This window comes from Poeciliopsis prolifica, unplaced genomic scaffold (assembly GCF_027474105.1).
Source record: "Poeciliopsis prolifica strain line A6 unplaced genomic scaffold, Auburn_PproV2 SCAFFOLD035, whole genome shotgun sequence".
Classification (NCBI taxonomy): Eukaryota; Metazoa; Chordata; class Actinopteri; order Cyprinodontiformes; family Poeciliidae; genus Poeciliopsis; species Poeciliopsis prolifica.
This window is the reverse complement of record NW_026562410.1, coordinates 6,256,006-6,283,288: the sequence shown is the minus strand read 5'-3', so window position 1 is coordinate 6,283,288 and position 27,283 is coordinate 6,256,006. Positions and strand designations below refer to the sequence as shown.

Genomic DNA, 27,283 nt, shown 5'->3' with positions numbered 1-27,283 from the left:
GAAAGGTCAAAATCCACTTGATTCTCATCTGCGTGTCTGCATCAGCTGATTGGATTAGACCTCGCCTGATTCAGACAAAGTTTATGCCATGTCACAGAAAGAAGGAAAAACAAACAAACAAAAAATTCAAGTGCCATCATGTCTTTATTAGTTAGCCACATGTATGCAACAACATGGGTTCATACATGCATCAGCAGCAATACAGGGAGAATAAGCTGCTGCCAAGTATTTCACCTGACTGAAATATAGAGTTAGTTCAGAACAGGAATCTTTTCATTGTGTTTTATTGAACCGCTGCTTGGTCTTATTTAGTTTTATGATCATTTCATGGAGAAGGTCCATGCAGAAGCGTTAATTTTGCCTTTTGAATTTCTCCAGCAGAAAGTCACACATGCACAGGTCTTAGCTGCGTGGAGCCGAAAGCCTTTCTGCCAATGGTGTATTAAAGCCATTGTAGATAGAAAAAAAAAAGTTGATTTCCATAAAAAAAAAGCTCAAAAAAATTAAAATTAACTCAGAAATGTGCATGTTTTTTTTTTTGAGTTTAATTTTAAAATGTTTTTTTTTCTAGCAACTTTTTGACTTCTCAAAATCAGAAATTATCTTGTTTTATTCAAGCAAATTTCTCCGATTAAGCCGAAAAAAAAAAATAAAATTTCAGTTCAATTTCCAACTTTTCAAACTCAGAAATTTTATGCCAAATTTCTGAGATTAATTCGACAATTTCTCACTTTTATTTTGACGGGATTGTGTTCTTCCCCTTTACTCTGTCTACAATGGCTCTGATATGACGTCATACATTTCACGCCATATGCGCCAAAACGACGGCGGAAAATTATTCCAGGTCGAGAACGTTCTGAGCCGCAACTTTTTTTTTATTTTTATTTTACATTTGAATTGTGTTGTCTTGCTACGTTGTCTGACCGGCAATAAGAATCAAGAAGAAGGCAGCTGGCTAAAGATGGAGAAGCATAAAGGAAATCTCTTGAGGGCAGGAAACAAAAAAGAAAAATGGAAGAGGGAGAACAAATGAAAAAAGCTTCTCAAAGTGGTTGACAGACAGTAGGTGAGTTATTTCAGTCTATCAAGAAAAGGCTTGTAAATATTCAGGTTAGTTTACATCACTAATAAAATGACAAGTTACTGGCAGCTTGCCTCTGTGTGTCTGCATACACCTCAGAAAGTTCATAACTGGGCTTTGTTGATTCAGTCTCAAATTCATAATTGAACATATGCAAAGCGCATAGTCGGTTGGTACGAATAAAATATATATATTTTTTTGCTTGCTTTGTTTTGGACGACGCACACACCAGAATAACAACACACATTAACCAATGAGCTGTGATTAGACACATCAGGGAAGCCGACCTCTTCACCCAGCAATGACGTGGTCACCGGAACGACATGAGGTCAGAAAGACGACCGGGAATTCCCTCTGTTGAGTCTGAGCATCTGTGCACTCTTCAATACAACATCCTCACCTGATAGCAGCGATAACAAAGACTTTATCTGCCCCGGGAATTATGATAAAGGCTCAGTTCAGAGGCAACTTTATCATGTTTTACAAGGTGCGATACGATAAGCTTCCTGGATTAGTTTAGGGTGGGTAGGTGAGGGACGGGGGGCGGGTTACTTTAGATCGACATCCATGTTTGTCACCAGAAATTTAAAATTCACATTGGACTTCTGGGGAAAGCTCCATACAAACACACGGAGGAATCAGTACCAACTTTAGAAACTGGAAAACATTTAGCAGAGATGGAATAAAGAAGCAGATAACTGAATCATCACGGCGTGAATTAATCCTCAAACTGGACGGTGTTGTCATTCAGCAGGACATGCCAGCGCTCGATCTTCTTGTCTTTGTTCTTGAGGCATTCGTACCAGTGTTTCAAACTCTCGCCTTTAGCCTGGATGCCGAGCTGACATCCCCCTGAAAACCAGACACATGAGATCAAGAGTAATGTGGTCATTCATACAGAAAGGCTTCCATTGACATCGTACAACAAATGTTTGTTTTAATGTCATATTTATTCATTTCATTATTTTTATCCATTGCAATTGCTTGTCTTTTGGAGGATTCAGTGTTTTTATGGGGGCGTTTAACTTCCAGTGCTAGTAAATAAATTCAGGTGCAGGTTTCTTCTTAAAACAAGATGCAAAATGAGATATATTGGTTTTAATAAATCTAGTTAGAGCGAGGTTTTTAATCTCGTTAAAACCAGAACATTCTCTTGCTTTAAGAAGTTTTGCATCAGCGAGAAGGTTTTCTCATCTAAATGAGTTTATTTCCTCGCTCTGGTGGTTTAATGCTTCTGCATGTCTTTGCAAACAAGCTTAAAAACCTTTTGTGTTTTCTGACCGGACCACCCCACCGTTAATGATATTGTCATAGCCTGACATAGATAACGATAACAGACTGGTACAGATTTCTCCTCTCAGAGGCAAAGACACAACCTGAACCTCAGATCAGATGGCGAACATGAGTCTATGCTTGTGCCATTAGACCTCAATGCTGCTTTTGATGCAGTCCACCACAGTAGGAATGAAGGTGGGGTTTGACTACTTTAGACCATTTTCCTCACAAAATGCTGCACTGGTGCAGAGTCATGAAATAAATCTGCATTTCAGTTCATTCATGTCTGTGTCTTTAAAAAGAAGAAAAGAAAAACAACATTTTCATTGAATTCAGCAACCTCAAATATCTGTATTGGTATCAGAGGTGAAACAAGTGGATCGGTGCATCTGCAGGATGAATGCTGTGTGACTGCACATCATGTCTGATGAATTCAATCAAATGAGCCAGACAAGCCTGGCTCGTTGTCACATCTTTTCAAATTTCGACACCACCACATATAAACAACCCAACAACCCCTGAACTCATGAAGAAATCTGTCTGTGGACTTACCGATGAAATCGTTGGATTTCCCCATGTCGTAGTCCCAGACCGAAACGTCCAGAGTTTTCTTGGCGAGCTCAGCATGTTTAATTTCGTAACTGAACTCCTGAAACCCAGTGAAGAAACGCGGGCTCTGTTACATAACCTGCGGGTGGAGTCGGAGGGCACGGTTCAGAAGAAGGAACTGACCTCGTTGAACTCCGGGTTAAGGTCTTCTTTTTGATCTGAGTCTTGTTCTTGGCTTTCTTCCCCATGTCTGGCTTCAGACATCTACGGCAACAAAGAAGCAGAAAGTTCTGGACGCGATTCAGTCATCGACAAGAAAAAAAAAGAAAAGAAAGAGCTAATGAAATAAAGGTGGATGAAAGTAGGATGCACATTTTGACAAATGGGTCAGAATAGCCGTTGGAGTCCATGGCGGCCAGGTGAGCGCAGCGGACCACGCCCACTACCAGACAGCTCTGCTGACTGTTGTACATCAGCGATATCAGGATGCGGCCCCTCTCCTCCGAGTCCTCGCCTTCCTTCAGCTGTGTACACACACACACACACAGACACACACACACAATACACACTCGGCTAATGAATGCAGGAGCTTTTCAAAGAAACACATTTTCTCTGATCTCGATATCCTTTGTGCTGATCTCGTATCTGGACAAATTATCCTCTAAATGGAGCAAAGCATACTTCTCTAGGTTGTCATTATATTTTTCTCTAAGACTGATGCAATATAATTCATATAATTTTGAATTAATTTCATTTTCACAGCGTAGAGAAAAGAGATAGGGAAAGCAGGCTGTGCATCAGTTTGATTTAGTGAATCTATTTCCAAAGGTCAGACAGACTCCAACTCTGCAGGGGATCACAACTGGAACTGATGTCTGAAGCTGAAAACACACACAACGTCTGTCACAGTGTCTTAAAGTAGCTTTGTAAAGACACAAGCGATAAACCTGATCACACATTAGTTCAGAAGGACTATGCTAACCTTGTCGAGCTTTGGAGAAATCGTGACAATAGTAATGAAACTTACATCGTCCTCATAAAGTGCCATGCCACGAATTGACCCTCCAACAGCCTTCTTCACCTGCAAGCAAACCAAAACATCTGTCACCATCGTAGCAGAAAAAAAATCCTGCATCTTTTACCTGCTTATCTCCCCATGTGGATATTTAAAAGGGCAGTGTTAAGTATAATCTAACCCCCTCACAGCTCCTTCAGACTAGCCGGCAGCAATTAGAAAACACCTGGTGGAACTGTGCATCTGCTGAGCTCATCGTACTTCTGAATGAAATGCTGGTAAAAACATTAAAGTGGTCAGTAGAGGAGCCATGCTGTGATGACTTCCTGAGGGCGGAGTTTCAGAAAGACAAGAGGCCCAATTTCAAGGCGCTGAATTATAAGGTCGCATTTCTTTTAAGTCATATTTGCATACAGTGACAAATACAAACTGATGGTTGTCACTTGATTGTGCTATAAAATGGCTCTATATGCCGAGACAATACATATTACTGACATAAATAATGGTAGATGAGGCAATATGGTGGTAGTTCCCTGTCAGACCACAAGGTGAATCAGTCAGAGGCCATTCAAAATATCAACTATTATTTGGAGTTATGTTTGAGCTTCACTAGATGAATGGATATAGATGTTTAACAGTGAATTGGGTCAAATGTCCCTTCATATCAGATCGCACTACATGAGCAGTGAATGTTCTTGTTTACCGGGATCACTCTCTCCAGGCAAACATTGAAATTCTTCTTCTGGTCGAACTTCAGCTTCTTGAGTGCCACCCGTGTCTCTCCAATGAATTCATTATGTCCAAACTTGTCCTCGTCGCTCACCGACAGCCTGCGGAAAGACGACCACGAGTTCTGCAAATCCTTGCCATTCCAAACCGGCTTCACAGTGACGCAGGTAAAGGTGATCGACGGTACCTGAGCGTTTTGCGTTGCATCTCGTCGTCGGTGATGCCGTGGTAAATCAGCGTCTCGTTCCACACGGGGTTCAGGGTGGTTTTAAGCGTCTTGGTGCGAAGCTTGTTGGACTTGGAACAGAACAGAACAGAACAGTCTTTCTGAGAAAGGAGCAAACGCTGAAGGTTGACTGAAAAAACCCACAAGGCTGATATATTAGAATAAAAAGCAAATCTCATGTTTTAGCTTGTGAAAGAGTTCAATCACATTCTTTGCGCCCTTGAACTTTTAACTGGTCAACTTGTTGTAATAAATATGCTGATAAATACCTTACTGGCTCCAGGAAGCAGATGCAGCTTTACATACGGATCTGCCAGTCCATTAGAATCCATTGGTTTCAAACCCTAAAGGTAAAAAAAGATTCTTGTCGTGACAACGTCTTCATAACTGGTCCATCAAAGCATTGTAATATATGTCATTCTTGTGATGAATGGTCACAACCTTAAGGAACACCTGGGTTCCATTTTCAATCAAATGTCCTTTGTTTTTGTTTTCTTTTTTTTGTTCAACTTCTTTTGTGTCTCTATTTTTTGACCGTATTAAACTTTGAAGTAAATTCATTTTCTTGGAGTGACACAGACAGAAGGGCTGCACTGGTACATCTGGTAGGAGACGTTCCTGAAGTCCATTTGTGACGTTTGTGCTCCATCCGTTCTGCCTCGTGTTAAAATTCTTTCCTTGACATATTAACTTGTCGGATTTGATGTTTTTCTGTTTGAACTTGAGCTTTTATTCATTGTTCTCTCTTTGTTGCAGTTCGTATTTGATCTTTTTCAGCTGTCTTGTTTCTTCTGTCTTATCGTCTTCATAAGACAGAAGACGATCATTTCTGGTTAATATTTCCTTCAAGGGTTTTCGTCCTGGCACAACTCCTTCAGTTGTTGTCTTGAGTTGCCAGGTCTTAGGTCAGCTTGGTGTTGTTTTGTCTTTCCTCTTTGTGCCTCGTCTCTTTCTGTTCTCTCTCCTTCCTTACTGTACAAACCGTCCTTCGGCTCTATTTTCTTTTGTTAATGGCCTCCTGTCTCCTCTTATATTGTTACATCCTCCCCGTCTTGTGTTGCTTCATCGCGTCTCTTACATCTGCTTGTTTTGTCTCTTGTTGTCCTGTCTCGTTACGTCTCCTTCCCTTCCTCTTTTATCTGCTCATGTTGGACCACCTGGCCTTGTTGTGTCTTACTGAATCTTGTTTTATTTGTCTCGTCCTGTTTGATCTCGCCCTATTTTAACATGTTTATTGCTTTAGCCACACTCCATATTGTATTGCTGTCCTCTCCTGACTTGTCTCGCTCTACTTTTTCTCTTCTGTTTTCTCAGCTTAACCAAATGTTGGTCTTTTTTTTTCTTTAACAGTTTTTCACTGTCATTTTTACAGTTCTGTCTATTATATATATATATATATATATATATATATATATATATATATATATATATATATATATATATATATATATATATATATATATATATATATATATATATATATATATATATACATACATATACATACTGTACACGAGCCGCAAGGAAGGAGGCAGAGGACTAGTGAGTGTGAGAACCACTGTCCAGGACGAAACAACTAAGATCCATAAATACATCAGGGACAAAGCCTCAACAGACAATGTGCTCAGTGAATGTCTCGACAACAGGGAACGAGGCTGAGGTGCCAGAGATACCATCATGGGAGGACAAGCCCCTACATGGAATGTACCACCAGCAAATAACCCAAGTGGCTGATATCAGTAAATCCTACCAATGGCTGGAAAAAGCTGGACTCAAGGACAGCACAGAGGCCCTCATCCTGGCCGCCCAGGAACAGGCCCTAAACACCAGAGCAATAGAGGCCCAGATCTACCACACCAGACAAGACCCAAGGTGTAGGTTGTGCAAGGAGGCCCCTGAGACAGTCCAGCACATCACAGCAGGGTGCAAGATACTGGCAGGGAAAGCGTACATGGAACGACATAACCAAGTGGCAGGCATAGTGTACAGAAACATCTGTGCAGAATATGGACTGGAAACCCCGAGATCAAAGTGGGAAACACCCCCAAAGGTGGTGGAGAACGCCAGAGCTAAGATCCTGTTGGACTTCCAGATCCAGACAGACAGAATGGTAATGGCGAACCAACCAGACATTGTCGTAGTGGATAAACAACAGAGGAAAGCCGTTGTGGTAGATGTAGCAATACCAAGTGATTGCAACATCAGGAAAAAGGAGCACGAGAAACTGGAGAAATACCAGGGCCTCAGGGAAGAACTGGAGAGGGCCTGGAAGGTGAAGACCACAGTGGTGCCTGTGGTCATCAGGGCCCTCGGGGCAGTAACCCCCAAACTGGAGCAGTGGCTACAACAGATCCCAGGAACAACATCAGACATCTCAGTCCAGAAATGTGCAGTCCTTGGCACAGCCAAGATACTGCGCAGGACCCTCAAGCTCCCAGGCCTCTGGTAGAGGACCCGAGCTCAGAGGATAAGAACCACCCGCGGTGGATGAGAAGGGAATTTTTTATTTTTATATATATATATATATATATATATATATATATATATATATATATATATATATATATCTATATATATATATATATATATATATATATATATATATATATTATATATCACATTAACCACTGCTAATGTGAAAACCTAGGCCATTCATAACATAAAATATTAGTGGGAAAAATTGATTAGTTCTAATAGCAAAGGTTTTCTGGTCAGCAGAGATTTGACTCAAATCTAAAAGATGACCAGCTTTAAGGTACCTTTTCAACTTTTGTTTCTAAGTTACAGGACTTACAATTCACTACAGTGAAACAGATTTGTTTGATTTTCAGCTGAACTGTGGAGGATGTCCTATTAAAAATGAAAAAAGTTCTGAAATTACTCATTTTTGTACTTTTTACATCACAGAAAGTTTGAGTCATGCCATGCTTTTCAGGCATATTTACTTTGTCTTGTTGTTTCACTGTTCTGGTTTTGTGTTCACCTTGGCTTTAATGATGCAGCAGTGTAGAGCATGATGCTCCTGTTCATAAAGAAGGCTGAACTCCAGAGATCCCAGCGTGGCTGTAAGAATAACGACACAGACGCACAACTTACATTTGCAACTGAAAGTAAAATAAAATGTAAAAATGTTGAAATTTTTGAACAAATGAGACAAATGGACAAGTGTCAACCGTCTTACTTGCGTCGTCTGAGTCGTAGTCATTGTCGTCGTTCTCTGTGTGATCTGGAGCGAGTTTCTGAGTCATCGCGTTGCTGGGAGGTGGATTAGCAGGTGGAGTGATCCTGGTCGCAGGTTTGTAAGTGGGACCCGAGGAGACGACCGGTTGCCGCTTGCTCTCCAGATCCGCTGCTGGAACTACAGACACGGTGAGTCTGGGCCGTGTTTTCTTAGAAAGTGCTATCTGAAATGTTTGGACCCCCCTGTGGTCTCCCTGCAGCGTTGGGCTTATTCTTAGAGGGAGGAGTGTGATTTTACCTGGGGTGGGTGCCGTCTGCTGCGTGTTTTCCTGAGGCGCTTTGGACGCCAACACATGTCTCTCCGCCTTGGTTCCAGCTGCCTGAGTAGAATGAGTCTCATCACAGCTGTCAGTTGTTGTTCTTGCTGTCTGCTCCCATTGTTCTGACGCACTGGACTGCTTCTGCTGAGGCTCTGAGGAGACAAAGGAAGATGATCAGAGCTGCCACAATCGTCTGCGCCACGGCAGCTACGTCAAACTGCTGCTTCGATGGACGGACTAGTAGTGACTGCTGGGAGTGGGGACGGTAACAGTCACCAGCGCATCCTGGATCCAGCATCATGCACACACCTGTTCAGGAAAACCTGCTCATTGGTACCAGCAGCTACGTTTCAATTAACAACAGAGTTGAAAAATAAATTTGCTTCATGGGAACGCGGCAATTTGGAAAAAAACTGGTTTCTCCACTAGGATGAGGTGGTTTATTTGGCCATATCAACAAAATGTATTTTGCAAAACTGCAACTTTTTTCTTCTTTTTTTGCAGGTACTAATCACGTGATCAACAGCCAGATGTTACTACTGGAAAAAACAACAAAGAAGACGACAGGAAGTGGCAGGGTGATCATGGATTGCTTTTGTTTGCTTTTTGTTTGGCCGAATCATGAACGTATCTCGTGTAGCTGTTCACATCCAAGATTTTTTTAATGGCTTATCACGTGGACAAGCTTATTCACATGTGATTTTAATGGTTTATTTTTGGGTTTATTTAATGGAAACACCTCAATTACAAAAATGTGTTTTTTCAACATCAGCAGAATATCGACATATATTTGTTCTGGAAAAGCAGGCAGCAGTACAAAGCCATGTAAAAGTTTTTATACCCTCATATGTAGAACATTTTCTTCCCTGGTCCTGCATTGGCACTACAGGCACAGCATGAAAATATAACCGACTGCCTACATGGAACAAAAATAATATTTGGAGATGGTATCCTATCTGCCTGATTGGCTTTATGAAATCACTACTGCATCTGGCATCAGAGTGGATGAGTCGAATTAATGTCATTTGACCTTATGACATTCAACATGTATTGTTCTGTTGTTTTTATTGTTTTGTGTGTGTGTGTGCCCCATAAGAAGAAGTGCTGTTGTTGGGTTATGAGTTAGGCAGAAATGAAGTCAATACAAAGTCCTTCTATGGCTAGAAATACCAGCTTGTGTGTTTCAAATATTCTCTCTGTATTTTCATGCCCTGTATTTGGGATGAAACTACTGTAATTGTGTTCATTGTCATAAGAACTGAGCTACTAAAAGAAAGGATTACACTCATACAATGTATGAAATATAAACATGAATGGTTCCACATTTCCTGTTTTTGCAAAATCAATACCCTTTGGAAATATAATATAAATTTTGCATATTCTAGTCTGATGTTTTAATTCTTCTTCTTCTGACATTGAAGTTAATCGCTTACATTTTCAAACACACACCAGGACAAAGTTACTGACTCTATTCAGTTGAGCAATCCTGTCTGTGACAACATTAGACGTGTATTTGATGAGCGTGTTCTAAGCTGCAAGCAGGGGGCGCTAACACATGGTGCTAACTTGCCATTGACTGCAGTGTATTGAAGCCATAGGAAACTTGTTCAGGGCAAAATTTATAGATAAATTATGTAATTTTTTTTCTGGCGTTCATGCTCTCCCCCTTTTGTCATGGTGCCCTGGGCAACTGCCCAAATGGGTCACGTCAAAAACTGACAGAGAAAAGTTAAAACGGAGTTTATCATGTTGCGAAAGTGGGCCCAGGAAACGTAGCGCGTCATTCACACACACACAGATAGGCTACAACCAAACCAATAATCAATTAATCAATTAAAATTAAGAAATTTATATTATTTTGGATATGTAAAATATTCTTGAGTTCTAGTGTTGTGTGTTCTTTGCAAAATTATAGTCTGTCTTTTGAGAGAGCAAAATTGCATGATCATGCCTTTGAAAATAGTCTCAAAACATCAAAATTATGGTTTATCGCAATACTTCAAGCATATTTTTTATTTGACAGAGATACGTATCCTTAACCCTTACAACACCTGACCAATGAATATCGGACGCGACGTCAACAAGCCTTTGTAGTTAGAATCATGTTTCTAAATCAAACTGTAGGTGACAAGTAAGTGCAACAGTTAGTGTTTTGGTTACCATCAGTCTGATGACTTGGTCTGTGACCCCGTGACCCTGTGTTGTCCTCTGAGTTGGACTGAGGTCTGGAGAGAGGCAGGGGGGAGGGCAGGCCCTGCTGATCTCTTCCTTTATAAAACCAGGCCCCCGAACGTTTCTGAACCTGCGACAATAAGACAAAAAGCCCAACGAGGACTCATGCTAAAATTCATTTATCAAAATGATTTTTTTGATGTGTGGTCCACCATTCAAAAAACGCCTCAGGACAGGTTCGAGTTTGTCAGGACTAGATTATAAACTAGAAGAACAAAAAAGGAGCGAGCTGAATCCTGCGACTTCTACCGAGTTTGCTCTTTCCTCACCAACTCGATGTTTTGCTTCTTGCCTTCTGATGGAGGATCTAAGTCCTACATGTACTAACCGAATATTTAAGACAATCATTCGTAAAGTAGCTTTGAGAAGTAAGATGGTTTTAAGGCTCAAACATTTGCTACATCCTCTTTTATTGTTTGTTTTTCTTCTTCTTTTAACAAGTTTGGGGTTTTAGTTTATTTTAAATGATAATTTGGGGAAATAAACACCTTTTACATCACAAAGCCTTGACATTTTATCAAGCGTGTGTTGAGATCCAGGGTATGATTGATATGAATCCATAGCTAAGTGTTCCCTATATACCTACAAATATATATGTTCCCTATATACCTACAAATATATATGTTCCCTATATACCTACAAATGTTACATTTGATTATCTTCTTCTAAAGTGTAATTTTAAAAGCATAGTGTAATTTTATCTTTTAAAATTACACTATAAAAAAACAAAAAAAAAACATCTATGTGCATTACACAATGTAGTGACAAAAGCCACACCAAAACATGTTACCAATGGCACCACAGGGTTTTATGTTGACATAGTCTGTGATAAGAGAGAGCTTCAGGCTCTTAAAGACACAGTCCCTCATTATCCAGAAGGTATTGTGTAACAATACCACAAAGACAGCATAAAGTAGGACACGTTAATTTCCCCTCATCTGAATATTCGAAATTAAATAGTCCTAAATATATCATTACTTCCTCCCTATTTTTGATATCTACACTCTATTAATGGAAGCCAATTTTCCAGGTCAGTGGGCAGTGAAATACTATTGTGTGCTAAAGCATGGGTGAACGTGAGAAAACGGCTCGTTCACAGGAAACTGAGCTTCTGCTGGCAGAGCGGTGACATAACGCCGTGACTCAGACCCTGAGGTCCAAAGCCTCCTGGCTTCTCCTCCGGCCCTGCAGCTCACCTCTTGCTGCTCGTTGCAGATCCGGCAGAGCCACGTCGGACAAGTTCTGCTGTTGATCCAAATCCCGCATTTGCTGCACATGTGCTGCAGGAAGACAAGTGCACACACACGAACACACCAACTTAGGGCGAGGGAGAGAGAGGATTGAGCGCAACATGACAGGTGCACAAAGCACATACATTTTCACAGTTCATATGGCATTAACCCCTACTTGAGTAGTGAGAGCAGCATGAGGCAGAGTGTCACACAGAGGGCCCGGGAATACACCGTGTGCATCAGAACAAGTTAGCACTCGGACCGCTGACTGCTCAGAACCTTTACAGAACCGCACAGAACTGCAGAATGTGTTGTGGAAAGCAGAAGGGGAGGAATGATTGCTGAGTTGAGAAAAAGAAAAAAACTTTGAACATTCGATTAAGTAGGGAAGCTGATGAGCTGCTGCTCAGGGCCCTCACGCCACCAGAGGGCCCCCAAGAGCACTGAGCAAGTGTGACAATAAAAAATAAAAATAAAGTTTTTTATTTAATAAGTTTGGATGATACAACTAAATTCTAAAATTCTATTACACATGAAAAAATAATTTTTATATTATTTGTACAGCTGAGCACATATAATGGGGTGATCTCTGCCTGTATTTGTTTGCTGCCACTGTAAGGAAAATATAAGATATTAATCTTGCTAACTTGTTTTTTTAAAATTCAGTGATTGTTTCCTGATGTTACTGACAAATAGATAAAATGACGCAGCACACTTAAATACCTCTCTACCCTTTATAATCCAAATATTCCTGTGAGTTTGCTCCTCCTGTAAGGTTAAAACCAGCAGCCGTAACACCAGTACATTAGGTAAGCAGCCCTGGAATGATGAATTATCTGGCGTTGACCTGTTGGTGTTGGGGCCCCCAAATGAAAAGCCACCTTGGGCTCCGAAAAGGCTTGGTGCTCGGGTCGGATAACATCAAATTTAGCAGCATGTTATTTTTAATAGTGAATTAGACTGTTAAATTAATGCTTTATAATCAATACAATCATTTCAATTGGGAATCAAGTAAAAGCGAGTCTGTGGATATATTGGTTCATGTTTCCCGTCTGCACACAAACACACATATGGAGCTTTCTCAAATCTTCACTTTGGTCAGGAACAATGACCCCTGAGGGGTTAGGGTCAGTGACTCTGACCTGAGTATTTGCTTCATAGAGATGCTCTTATTACAGTCCGTCTGAGCTTGAAGTTAAGATAAAATGAAAGAACTGTGAATCTTTGCTATATGCAGCCAAAGCCTTGCATTTTACTTGGTCTAATTTCTAGTTTGAAATAAGAAAACAAACTTATATTGACTCAAACGTCAATATAGACGATGTTGTTGTAATTAAGTAATACTTTAATACTGATGAAAAAGAACAGATTTTGAACCAGTACTTTTTCGTCAATATTAAAGAATTGTTGACTTAAAACAAGATCCTACAACCTACTAGAAAGTTGTGTGTCACACTTTTTCAACCTTTTAGTGTAAATATTTTGAAATTTGTGAAAATTAATGCAGTTTTGACTGCATTTTTTTAATGCAGTCAAAAACTGCATTAAAAAAAAACAAACAAAACAAAAAAAAACAACCTCTTGTTAATCGTGCATTTCAAACAGAAATCCCTCCTCTGGAGAATCCGCCTTTGTGTACAGAAGACTCTCCGTCGTATTTGTCGCTAGAATAACAACTGTACCTTTTTGCACTGTGAACAGAGAACAGCTGTGACCCCCTGCGCTCCGAAGGACGTCCCACACAGCAGGCAGCGAGACTGTCCGTCTCCACACGCCGTCTTCTTCATGCTGTCCAGGCGACTGGACAGACGCCTAAGAGAACATCCGAAAACGTATCAGCGCGGTGACACAAGCACGCCTCTGGGTTTTTACACACGCAACGTTTAACAGACAGCAGAGAGGCTTCCTGGACAGAGTCCAGAACAACAGAGGCAGCGTTTCTCCGTCTCACTCGATGCGCTGCTGCTCCAGGGCCTCCATCATGGCGGCGCGGGCCAGAACGCCGTTGATGATCTCCTTCTCCTCATCTGTAAGGTCGCCTCCCAGGGCGCCCCCAGACACGCTCATCATCCACCCGGTCCTGCTGGCATGAAACACAAACACACACGCACACACACACACACACACCAAAATAGATACAAAATTGTCAGGTAAAACATTTAAAAAAAATAAGCTAAATGTGTTGAAATTGTATCAGTACAAAGAGTTAAACGTTAAAATCTGCAGACAGGAGCACAGCTGGAAGCATGTTGGAGTTTCACTGATGCTGAGCTGCAGTGGAAAACGTCGCACATATTTATCACACGGAGATGAAAAAGTCGTGGGGAAGACAAAGAATCAGAAAGAAGGGAAATATTGTCTTGATTTGGACTCGTGTCAATAACTCCAGATTTGTGTTTGTTGGTTTCGGAGTCACTTTTCATTGAAAAGTTTTCAGTGACTCCGAAAAGGGTTTGAAATATGAGGTTCTGCTGCTGGAAGACCCAGACAAAGCCTCTCAAAATGTTTAATCTGCATCTGATTTAAGAGAAAAACAAATCTGTTTAGAAGTGAAAAAATGTGGAAGACTATAAAAGGTGGAAAATAATAATAATAATTTAAAAAATCCAAGCAGAGAGTATATGAGCATGATCGTTAGCAGTTGCACCCTCTTCTCGGCTCTGATTGGTTGTTTTGGACCAGGAGCGGTGTATTTTGCAGACAGCAGTAGCAGCTCAGGGAATCGGTGAAGGACCTTGATTTTTTTTCACATTTTATTTGTCTCATACTGCCACAGCATAGTGACATGGTTTTTATTTAGTCGGTTTGTGAAAGTCACAAACTGCAGCTTGAATCCGAAATACAAGGATTTGCAGTAATCTAGGCCGGATGCAGAAGGAAACACTGCTTCTAGTCCGTACCGGGTTGGACAGATCATATTTTTGTTATGTTTCTTAGCTGAGTCTTTTCAGACTGAACAGCAGAATCTAATCTGTGAGTCATAGGTTAACGATAAGGGTAAGCCGGCTACACAGCTCCAGGCTCGACTACTTCCTGTTTTGCTTTACCTCATTTTTTTTTGTCTTTGAACTTTTGTGTGTGTGTGTAAATTATGCCCAAACTTCTCAGACCTGTTGATGGTTTTTATTGACTGTTCCAACCAGCCACGGCCGCTCAGGCTGGGAACCTGAACCGTACAGTCGATATGGGAAGAGAATTACGGGGTTCCAGGTGTGAGCCAGAGGAAACGTCTGAGTGAATTGTGTTTCTCTCCCATCTTGAAGTGTTTATCTTTCAGCTCTCACAGTGTGATGGTCGGATGAGCTGACTAATGCTGCTGATGTTGATAATTGGCTGGAAGATGCCCGGCATTAATTGACTTTGAGGTTTAAGCTCTCTGACAGAGCAGAACTCACTTCTCCTGCCAGCTCAAATCATTTGCAGTCGTTTTTTTTAACTGAGACCATAAAACTGTTTTTTTTTTTGTCCACCAAAGGATCAGTTAGCCATAATTTTGTGGCTTCCAGTGGCATTGGGATGCTTTCATGCAGAGTTTGGTTGCACATGCCAGTTAGATTTCTCTTAAACTTTATATCCAGCACTGGAAAACAGGACAAAAGAACAAGCAAAACACAGCAGACATGGACGCAACGTCGCTAAGATACAACGTTCTGAAGTTATTCAAATGAAGCTTAGAGAGCACAAAAAACACGCAAGCGTGCTAAAATATTTATGCTGCCTATCAATCAATGCAGTTTCTATCTGTTGATATCAATCAGTCCCTCCAGTTTCTTGAGAATTTTTGTGGAAATTCACACAGAATCAACAAATCTCCACACTTTTTTTGCACTCACGCAACTTATTGCAGATTTTTCTCAAAAATTGTCAAAAACCTTCTTACTAGTGATCAACAGCCCTCGGCCTTAATTGATGTCAGATTACAGTCCGTGATCCATACAGAGTAATGAAAAAGTCATATTTACCATCAGAAATAAATATTGCAAACATTTCCAAATTAGTTCCACAAACACTTTGATTCTTTTTGCAAAAAAAAAGTTACAAAAACTTGCCTCCTTCCCATCTCGTTTCCTAACCTCCTGTTTACCGGAATACACTCCTGATTCACTTCTAATGGCCTTAAACTAAACACACACATTTGATTGAAATGTAATTTCTTTTAGGGGACTAAGTACCTTTGAATTTTAATTAAGCGTCCCTTACTTTTCTCCAGCAAAATCTCGCAGAAAACTGATAAGCTTCCACAAATACGGAGTGCTGTTACAAATGCATTCCATAAAATGGAATTATTTTCATAGAAAAATAATAATGACAAAAACCATGCTGTCAGACCGGGCAGGAAAAAAAAAAAGGATGGAGAGAGCCGCTACTTCTACTCAACTCAGCTCTGTCACAGCTGCAGCTATTAGCGCTGCTGGCCACTAAAATCCTAAAAATCTGCATCTGGTGACGCGCGTGTTGTGTGCTTGAGCTGGAAAAATGGTGCGCTAATTAAGGCTGGCTGTGGAAAGTGACCCTGCAAAAGCTAACAACGCCTGGTCAACAGCAGCAGCTGCAGCAGCAGCAGCAGCTGTGGAGACATTCTCACCACTCATTATCTTCTCATAAGAACGATGTCAGGAACAAAGTAACTTCTCATCTCTGGCCCAAACAGATCTGCAGGCCACAGAGAATCTTATTGGTGACATTTAAGGGGACGTTCTGAGGGAAGCTTGCTTGAGTTTAAATCCTGCATCATGTTACCCTTTTTTTGCGAAAGACTCCCGAGATTAGCTGCTTGACCCCGTGTCCACCGAATCTCAGACAGGAGACGGAGCCGCGGCTGCTGAGTAAGAGGAGCGCTGGCTTAACGGCTCAGCGCCCTTCAGCTCTCACATCCTCTTCCTCAGCCCCTTGGAAACCTACCCATCCCCACAGCGTAGAAATGTCAAAGGTCGCCGCCGTGGACAGCGTGGCAACCTGACAGGCGGCCGTCGCATCTGTTTGCGTGTGAGTGTGTGCCTCGAGGTGTTCGGGTGAGGAGAAGCGGTAATGGGAATACTCTGATGAAAAATGGGAGAAACTCTGCAAACACACACACGTGCACACATACACACATACACACGCCGTCATTATGAGTCAAGACTCTGCATTTACCAGCCTGGAACATTTATAATGACAAATTAAGATCATGAAGGCATCTTCCACTGTAGCAAGGGGAGAATGAGCATTTTCTTTTCTTTCTTTTTTTTTCTTTTACATCAGCACAGATAGATGTCATGTTAAGTGGCTCCATTCTGAGTTACATCATTTGGACTGATACACAGAAACACACACACACACACACACACGCACACACGCACACGCACACACACACACACACACAATATAACTGTGGGCACTATGAACACATACTTTTCACTGCAGTTTGTGCTGAAAGGATGATTTCCATATAAGCGTCATTTCATCGTTCTATGGTTTCCATTGACCATAAAATTGCACAAATTGAAATGACAAAAAATGTTATTGTTTAATGCAAAAATGCCAATTTCAGATAAAAAGTTTTTACACTAGGATGAGGTGGTATTGTGGTCAGATCGAAATAGATCTATTTAGCAAAACTGCAATGGAAACGGGAGTTACATGATCAGCAGCCATATGTTGCTACTGGCAGAAACCATGAAGGAGACGACAGGAAGTGGTAGGAGGATGATGTTTTTGCCTGTTTTAATCAGACCATGTGCAGCTGGCTCCATCAGAGCTCTCACAACATCACACAATTTCAAAAAAGTTACATGTCATTTTGAGAGGTTGGATGAGCTCTAATGTAAAATAACTGACTACAATTTCACAAAAAGGCAACAGCAGTCACTTCCAAGTAGGCGGCTTATCGCTCCAACCCCTGAACAAGCCGCTGATGTCTCCTCTGATTGGTTGATAGATGATGAGCGTCATGGCTGACTTATGAATATGTCGTTTAACTGTTTACATCTGTCATTACCAAGATTTGTAATGATTTTCCACATGTTGCATTAGAAATGGTAAATGGAAACAGCAAAATTTTAAATAATTTAATACATTTTGTGGTAGTTTTCCAGCTCCATGGGAGATAGAAACACCTTTACTGAATAAGTTTTGACGTAGTGAACATTTTCCTGTTTATTACAGCTGTGCATAATGTCAACATCTGACAGAATTACTCTTTTGATTTATTGATCAGCCTGTTGATTCACTCCAAACCAGAAGATGAATTAGTGTTTTCTTTTTGTTTGCAAAATTTTAAGTTTGCATGACAACTATATAGTAAAATAGCTATTGTTTGAATTACCTTAAGCTCCACTTTGGGGCCACACACTAATCTTTGATCAAAAATCAATTAAAATCAGTGTTTTAAAGAAAAGCTTCCCAAAGAGCTGTTATGAAATGAAATGGGTGGAGTTGAATGAGACTGGCGTCCCTCCACACACGCACACACACACACACACATTACGGACTGGCAAGTTTACACACTCACCATTAGCGCCCTGATGTGATTTATTTTGCTTGTTTAATAATTCATCTGCATGGATCTTATTTCCGGGTGAAATGATAACAAACAGGACCGACCAAAGTAAGGCCTTCCGAGGGCTGTGGAAGGATTCTGTGTCGACCCGGACCGAAAATCCAAAACAGTACAACCTTGGACCCCATGTTGTTCTTTTCACTGACAAATTGAAATCTTCATATAATGGACTATGTTAAGCACACATTCATGTATTGATCATGTAAAAAAGAAAAAGAAAAAGTCACTTTAGAAAACGTAACAGAGTAAAAGTAACCGAACTACCCACCTCTGCTTGACATTAGAGGATGCAAGATTTACACTGAACACAGTTGTCGATTATGAATTATACTCTACTGAATAATGAACTCCCCGCTAATGGACAGAAACCACTTATAGTATTTTATGCGTCGTAAATTGTACACCGACTGTTTTCATCAGTCAGCGATGACTGCACACACACACACACACACACACACCCACACACACACACACACACACACACACACACACACACACACACACACACACACATACACACCTGAACACACAGATGTGGGCTGAATGATTACCGACTGGAGCTCTGCTGTACACAGTACAGAACAAAAACTGCTCGTACATGACAGCATATCAATATCCCTCCTGTTTTTACCCCATTACTCTCAGTTTGTCTCTCACACACACACACACACCTACACACACACACAGCAGTCGCAGCGGCGCTGATGTTATTACTGCAGAGCTGACTGGGACGGACCCCAGAGTCAAATGCTGATATATTCCTGTGTGGTGATGTCATCTCCCAGTTCAGGACCATCAGTTTCTCACAGCAGGTAAAATCTTCTCATTCAACAAAATACATTTAAACATGAAGTAAAGTGAGAAGGAGGGATGGGCTTCGTTCTGTGACTCTAAAATATACATAAACCATTTTGACATCACTCCCTTGTTTAAAAACCCTTTAAATTAATCTATTTTTGTTGCAGTGAAAGTGTTGTGCTCATTATCTCAGAAAAAAAAGTCTACATTTAATTCATTCTCTGTGTGGGGTATATTCCCCCCAAGAAATGCTAAAGAGTGGATGAAAATTATTTCAGCCCAAGATGGTCATCAACAAAAAAAACAAAAAAAAAAACACAAAAAAAAAGAGACCAACAATTTTCTTTTCCTGTTCTGACAATGCTGCACATTGTGTATTTACATTCACATTTACAGTGGAGCTTCTTAGACAGAAATTTGTTCTCATAGCTGCAAATAAATAGCAAACAACACACTCACTGAAAATGTGTCCAGAAAACTCGGTAGCTCAATCTCTGCATAAAGCCATGCAGTAAACAGAGCAAGCACTTCCAACGTCAACCTTTTTTGACTTGTCTAATTCTTTTGCGTATCCTCACCGTCACCCTCTCTCTAAGGTCAAATCAACATCACTTAAGTGAAGCGTCCTTTCTGCCTCGGTGTCTCTCTGCAGGTGCACTGGAGCAGATTTTCCTGCGACCTCCGCCGGCCCGTCACTAACTTTAATACAAATTGACATGCAAATAAACACACACACAAATCATTTCCTCTGACTCGTTCTCATGCACCCGGACACCAGGGTTTGGCGGAGCGGCGACCTGCCACATGGAGTTAGCAGACGACGGGGAAAGCATTGCAAATGGATGAGAATTAGCAGACAACTGAGCGACTTTAATATCAAGCGACGGTCTGGGCTTTCCAAGAACTCCGAGGCCACTGGTATGACACACACACACACACACACACACACAGACACACACACACACACACACACACACACCCACACACACACACACGCGCGCGCACACACACAATAACACAAGTTATACTGTATGTTTCATAAGAGAGAAATGCATTATGGGTGGAAAACTCCCAACAGCCTACCTAATCCTTCTGTGTTTTCATTAACGCCAGGAGGCTTTCCCTGCTCCAAACTGCCTTGACTTTTGTTTCCATATTCATGTTTTCAAGATGAAATGTGCCGACATACGTTGCAAGTAGATATTTATGTATGTGAATTATTCCACGCTCGACTGCAGTGCCGTGACAATGTGTTGGCTCCATCACAGGGTGCTTCTGTTTCCATGTTCTCCATCATCAAACATGTTAACATCAGCCAAAGACGACCTGGGGAAATACAAGAACGATAGTTTTTTTTAATCATGATTTTATTTATCCCGGGAAAAGGCCTGACACGACGAAACAGAACAGCGATGAACCGAAATAGCTCCGCCTTGGACTCTGACGTATTAAATGTTCCCTTCGGTACGGTCAGCAAAAACTGACCGTGTCGACTCTTTTGAAAAGAGAGAACCCGTCTCTACGGTGGTCCGGAAGTGGAAACCCACTTCAACAATTCACTGCACACGACTCCACATTTAAAAGCACAAAACATATTCAGTAACACAACGATATAAAAGAACAACTACAAATGAAGAAAACAACATTAAGAAAGTGAAGAGGAGGGTCCCGTTAGACGTCATAAAAACAATGTACAGTCACCAATTAAGAAACCAGTAACCAGAGTGTCATCATCAATACACTTCAAATATTATGGTTCAAATGCCACTAAAAGAAATGTTGACTAGTGACCTGTTGAAGTGGGTTGCACTTCAGGGCCACCGCACTTCTCTCTCTCTCTCTCTGAGGAAAATATTCCTTGTGACTCAAAAATAGGCAGAAAATAATCCTTTAAAAAGCAGGCGGAGTGGCGAAGGTGAGGCAGCACAGACTGCACCGATGTGCCACATCGGAAAGCTTGTTAGACCTGAAATGAGGTGAATCATCGGAGGAAAGCCAGTGTGGGCTTTCCTGGGCTTTGCTCTCTCACAACAGCAAACCTTCCCCCTGTCCCCCCTGGTATTTATGGTACACAGAACATTCCCTAAGGAGTCCAAACGCTCCCAACCGAGTTAGACAGGAACACTTCAACCCCCACTGTTTTTTTCCCTCGTCCATCTCCTCCCGCCCCCACTCGTTTCCCCACAGCTGTCACTTCTCAAATCTCGTCATTTCCAGTGACTTCATTCACCAGCCTCTCCACACACAGGCTTCGGTCTTATCGGACCCTTCAGCCGTTCATCCTCACTCGTCCATCCGTTCAACACTATCTCGCCTCCCCCGTATGTTTCTCCCCCCCCCTCCATCCATCTTGGACCCAGATTTGTCAGAACAGTGAGGAAGCGGCTTATGGAGCTTAACTTTACAAAGGCGCATCACCACCTACTTTATTCCCCTGTGGATCTGCAGCCCTTCATCACACATATGTAAGTCCACACAAGTGCAGTTCTGACGACAGCTGTGTAAAACCCATTATAGATGCATGAGTATAATCTGCTTCATTAATCCCATCATGGTCGTCTCAAGGTTCGACATAAGAGTTGAAATTACTGTTCCACCACCTTAAAGGGGAAGTCACATCAATATCAAACACTTGCTGCGTTTCCATTAACCACAGAATTGGACAAATTGGATTAGAAAAATAAATTCCCTCAGTGGAAACACGGCAATTACAAAAAAAAATTATGTTTCTTGATGAAAAGTTGTTGTGTTGGGATGATTTGTTTTTTTTGCCTCATCTAAATAGATGTATTTCCCAAAACTGCAACAAAAACACTTTTATTGCGTCACGAGTCACGTGATCAACAGCAGGATGCTACTACTGGCAGAAACAACAAAAATGACAACAGGAAGTACTAGGAGAGTGACAGATTGTTTTTTTGTTTTTGTTTTTTTTTTCAGATAATGTTCAGCCGGCTTCACCACTGTTCTGTAAAATCACTGACTACAATTTCTCCAAAAAGCTGCACACGTAAAATCTTCCAAATGTAAGGGGCTTGTCTCTCCTACGCCTGAATAAGTTCATTTCCACGTGGACTTCATTTAATGTCTCATTTAAAGGAAACACTGCACTTGCAACAGTAGTGTTTTCTCAACATTAGCAGAATATAGACAAAGATTTGAGCAAATTTGCAATGAAAATGCAGCTGTGTATCAGTGTTCTCCAACTCAGTAAATAGACATGGCTCCTTCCTGTTACATCAATGATATGGGACAAGATTAAAGTTTGAGCTGATAAAAATACAGATTTTGGTTTTCTTTGACTCTTTCCTCTTTGATTATGATTTAGTTTCCATTTATACTTTGTTGCATCACCAGACAGTGAACTGTCCCCTAAATCCACAACACTTTGAGCAATTTGACACTTTACAAAGTCACTAAGTGTCAATTTCTTAAAAATATCTAACATGATGAGAATTATTTTAGGGATTCCTCATGTTTTTTTCTAATATATTGTAGGTAACTGATTCAAAAATCTCAGAGGATTTGACTAAAACGGTCAAAATAAAAAGCTGTCAGGAATCGTCTTCCTGCCCAAAACACCTCGGTGACTCACTTGACTGCTAGTCGGTAATGATGCTCTGCAGGTTTGGCTTCTCCGAATGCAAAATCCATTTTCATCCCCTTGTACGGTTCTGCTTCCTTCCAGATTACCGTTTGTTTTTTTTATTATCTGCATTTACTGCCTTCAAAACAAACTGCAAATTTAATTTCTCAACTTTATCGGTGAAAAAGTTTCCCATTGCTCTCAACAGAGCTGACTTTCAGGCATACGGTGTGACGAATTAAGTGGTGGAGCGTCGTTACAGCGAACAGTCTGCCTGCATGTCAGGATTGTGAATGTTAAATGGGTTTATATGTGGAGTACAATGTGAGTTGACAGATTGCTTGTCAGTCTGGATTCATGGTGCGCTGAGTCTTTAATTTAAGATCTGTGATGGAAGAGTGTTGCTCCATGTAATCCCTCATCATTCTCCTACTTCCTGCTGTCAGCTGCTCACATTGACAGTAAAAGTAGAACATAGTAAGAGGAGTAAACGTATTGGCAGCAGATTAACTGTGTTGCATTTTTGCTCTATCCATCTGTGCGTGTGTCTATAAGGCTGGGTTGCTTTGGATGTTTTTGTTGTCAAGATAGACATTGTGTGTAGGTAGAAACGTAGATGACAGGAACTGCAGGAACAGTCACTTGTTTACTTCCTGCTTTTCAAATGTGTCCCTTTGAAGATGCATTTTTAAATTCATGAATAAAATCTGTTTTTGCCATTTTGCCATTTTTCGCTAATTCACGCAAACATATGCGCAGTGACACAACCGTACGTCTTTGAAAAGCATTAGCAGTGCTTCCTGTGGTTTCTGCATGGTTTAGGTCAACGTCAAAACACTTGTCTTTTTCAGCTGACCAAAAGTGCTGGAGCTCAGCTCAGGTTGCCAGCGAGAGGCAGTTCACGCCTCCAGGAAGCACAACATGCTACAAACACAAACTTTACTTTACTGACTTCTTGCTTGATATCATTTTTTCAATCAATGTAAAATAATAAAAACTGTGAAGTAGAAGGAAAAGAATACATATTGAACCTTTTTTGAAAATGCTAAACTTTTCAGATTTTTACTTGTGAAAAAGAAATAAAAACCACACATGCCTCTTTACTTACTATTTATTGTCACCTTCTGAAAATAATGGCCTCTTATTTTTTACCCAAAGTGACTTTGGCAAGCAAAGAAGATAAAAAATAAATCACCATTGACGATATGCTATTTTATTGTTTTTCAGTCCCATAAAATCCCAGCACCATAAAGAAAAGTCTCGGTTGTTTCACCACAAAATGTAAAACATTTAAAGACACAAACGTTGAACAACTAACTAATGGCAAAGCTGACAGTACCCCTCATTTTCAGCATTATATTTTTCTGTCTTGGAGCTCAGCAAGTCTGATCTGCATGACTGAACAAGCATCAGTTAATTAAATGTACATTTTGTCGCAAAGGTGTTTCGCTACCGAAAGCAGCTTTAAAGACAATTAAGTCTTTAAATGCTGCCGTCTCAGAAAGAACAGCCAGGGAGGGCCGGGGGGGCTAGAAGAGGGAAGAAAAAAAACTAAAGTAAGATGGATTTTCCCTGACTTCAGCAGCCAGGAGGTGTTGAGCTGGCATTACGCGTTTCTGCTCAAGCACATTTGCTACATCACTCAGCTTCTGAATGCTCAGCAGCTCTCGTCTAATCCAGCAGCACCTTCCTCACTCACACCTCAGTCAATACAGCTGATTGAGGGCCAAAAGGGGTATTCATCTGGGATTACACGGAGCATGAGAAAGAAGAGAGGGTTCAAAAACAAATCTGAACTGTGGCAGAGGATGATAGAGCGAATAAAAAGAGAAAACTGAGCGCAACAGCACTGCAAATCAATTCCACCCCTCTCTACTCACACACACAGTCACTGCCATCTTTCTTTCTCTCCTGTCATTTCTGCCCGTTCAGGCCCTGAATGCTCCTCTGCCACTGCGTGTTAGGCTGACGGCTCCGTGGCCCCTTCACTTGGAGGACCGACGGTTTGTAAACGGGAGCCAGAGAGGACGACAGCCCACCTCCTCCTCTCAGACGCACGACCAGTTCCACTGGCCGCTCGCAACCCGAACACTCCGGATTTGTCATCTGCTTAAAGAAACGACTGAGCAGCTGGAGTCAGACAAAACAACAGTCTGCGCTTTCACTAATTAGAACTGCGCAAGTTGTAATCACAAAAGTAAATTTGCTTAATTGAAACATTTTGAAAAAGCATCGCTTAATAAAGCAATGCTTTAGTTCTTTTGTTGGAACTAAAAGACAGATATGTTCCAACAGAAGAGAACAATATCACCAAAAAGGTGGCTTTTTGGCGATATTGATGTAGATGTATTTCGCAAAACTGCAGTGGAAACACTTTGTTCCAAATTGCACGAGTCACGTGATCAACAGCCGGATGTTACTGCTGGCGGAAATGGAGAAGAAGACGATGACAGGAAGTGGTCGGTGGAAGATGGTTTGTTTTTTTTATTTGGACGAAGTTACGAATCAGAGCGTTGCACAGTTTATAAAAAGCTGTCACTCAAATGTGTTCAATTCATTGCCATGATTTCATGTTTAAACATCTGTGCTGTTCTCTCTGTGAAACACTTTGATTTTTATGTGCGAAAAGAACAAAATATGTCCTTATGAATGCACTTCTAAGCATTTTATGTCCTCCAATCCCTCTGGTAGCATTTCCATTTTATGATTGATTCCATCATATAAATGTTATCAGAAGTTCAAATAAAACATTCATGACAGCGGCTATAAACATGATTCATACACAGCAGTAGTATTGGGCTATGATTAGATCTTAAGGCCATTACACAGCCGGAGGACTCTGAAGCTTTATGTTCAAAGGTCTAAATCTTATTTCTATATCCAGAACAACCAGGCATGAGCAAATCCATTTTTATTAAGCTTACTTACAATTGACAAGCAAAAAAAGGTACTTGCTATGATGTTTGTGAACCTACACTACCCTGATCTCTGACAGTTCAGTTTCACAGGCACTCTAAAAAATAGTTCATTAATCGTCATGCTTCAGAAAATAAACGATTCTGTTTTCACACAAGAGTAACCAAACTGCATTAACTCAGTCTACTGTGCAACCAGATGGTTTGCTGTATTTTGTGTGTGCAAAATGCAGCAAAAACGTTGGCAGTCATGGAGTGACTGTTGTAAACCTTGCATGGAGAGATGACCTGGTGGTCAGCCTGACGGTGCATCAGCCTCTCTCATGGTGGACAGTGGCTGATTTTGTGACCTTGTAGGTAGATAAGGTTTGTGGATAGGATCGGTTCCACAAGTAAGAAACGGCCAATTGCCAATCGTCCTAAGGGAAGTAAATCAGGGATATGTATACCATTACAGACATACTTATGTAATGGTGTAGCCCGCCCCTGATCACACGAGTCGCATGACCGGCTGGATGTTACTACTGGTGAAAACCAGGAAGAAGACAACAGGAAGTGGCAGGAAGATGATGGGTGAGCAGGTGACTCCTCCACAGCTCTTACTTCATCACACAGTTTATAGAAAACTGTGAACAATCTTAACTCGAATGTGATTTTAATTTATGACTTAATGGAAACACGGCAGTTTCAAAATTTTATTTATTTATTTTGACTGACATGAAGAATAAATTAAAATGGCAAGATGGAAGAAAACAATCAATAAGGAAAAGAGCGAGGCAGAGAATAAGTGAAACAAATCCAGACGTGTACGGATTGTAATCCTATTGAGATTTTGCGGAGTGCTCGGATAATCCTGTGATCTCAAAATAAGGATTATTTTCAGCAGCTTATTAAATCCCATCAAAACTGACATTAGCTGAAGGTAGTCATTATGTGAAGAAAGAGACCCCGCCTCCTTCACTCTCTGTTGAGCTTGAGTTTTTCCTCCAAACCTCCCTCTGCAGGTGAACAGATGATCGATAACCAAACCCGATTGGCTGCTTGTTAATCAGCATTAACTGGAGTTAGAAACGCAACACAAAGCCAGATGAACTGGATCTGAAGATAGATCCACTTTCTGACTCGTTATCGTCAGAACTTAATGACTTTCATCACATATGATTAGATATGTCTTTTAGTTCCAGAACCAAACCCTCTTCAGCAAATAAATGCAAAATTCAAAACAATGACCATTTTTCTTTGGTAATTATTTAATATCGGAATTTTAGAGAAATTACATAAATAAAATATCTGCAAAAAAAAAAAAAAACGTTCAGGGTATTTTTCATTTTGAACAACAAAACTTTTAAAAATTTTCTTTCTTTATTAAGCATGTCACTTACACAATTTCCTAACCAAATGCCGTAGTGAAATTGTAGTGAAGAAGAAAAGTCCAAACGGACATGTGTCTTCGAAACATTGTTAAAACGAAACTGAGTGTCTCAGCATGGTCTTACCTGAGGCTGTGGGACAGACACGGCGCTGTTCTCTGGTTCTGGTCCGGATGTTAACGGCTTCAGCTCTCAGCATCCGTCCAGCAGCATCTTCTCCTCCGATCTCCTCCTCAC

The 27,283-nt window shown here is 40.9% G+C and overlaps 1 pseudogene; it reads right to left on the bottom strand.

The window, feature by feature from the left end:
- Positions 1 to 125: 125 nt before the first annotated feature.
- Positions 126 to 27,283, bottom strand: LOC129374331 (rabphilin-3A-like; annotated as a pseudogene).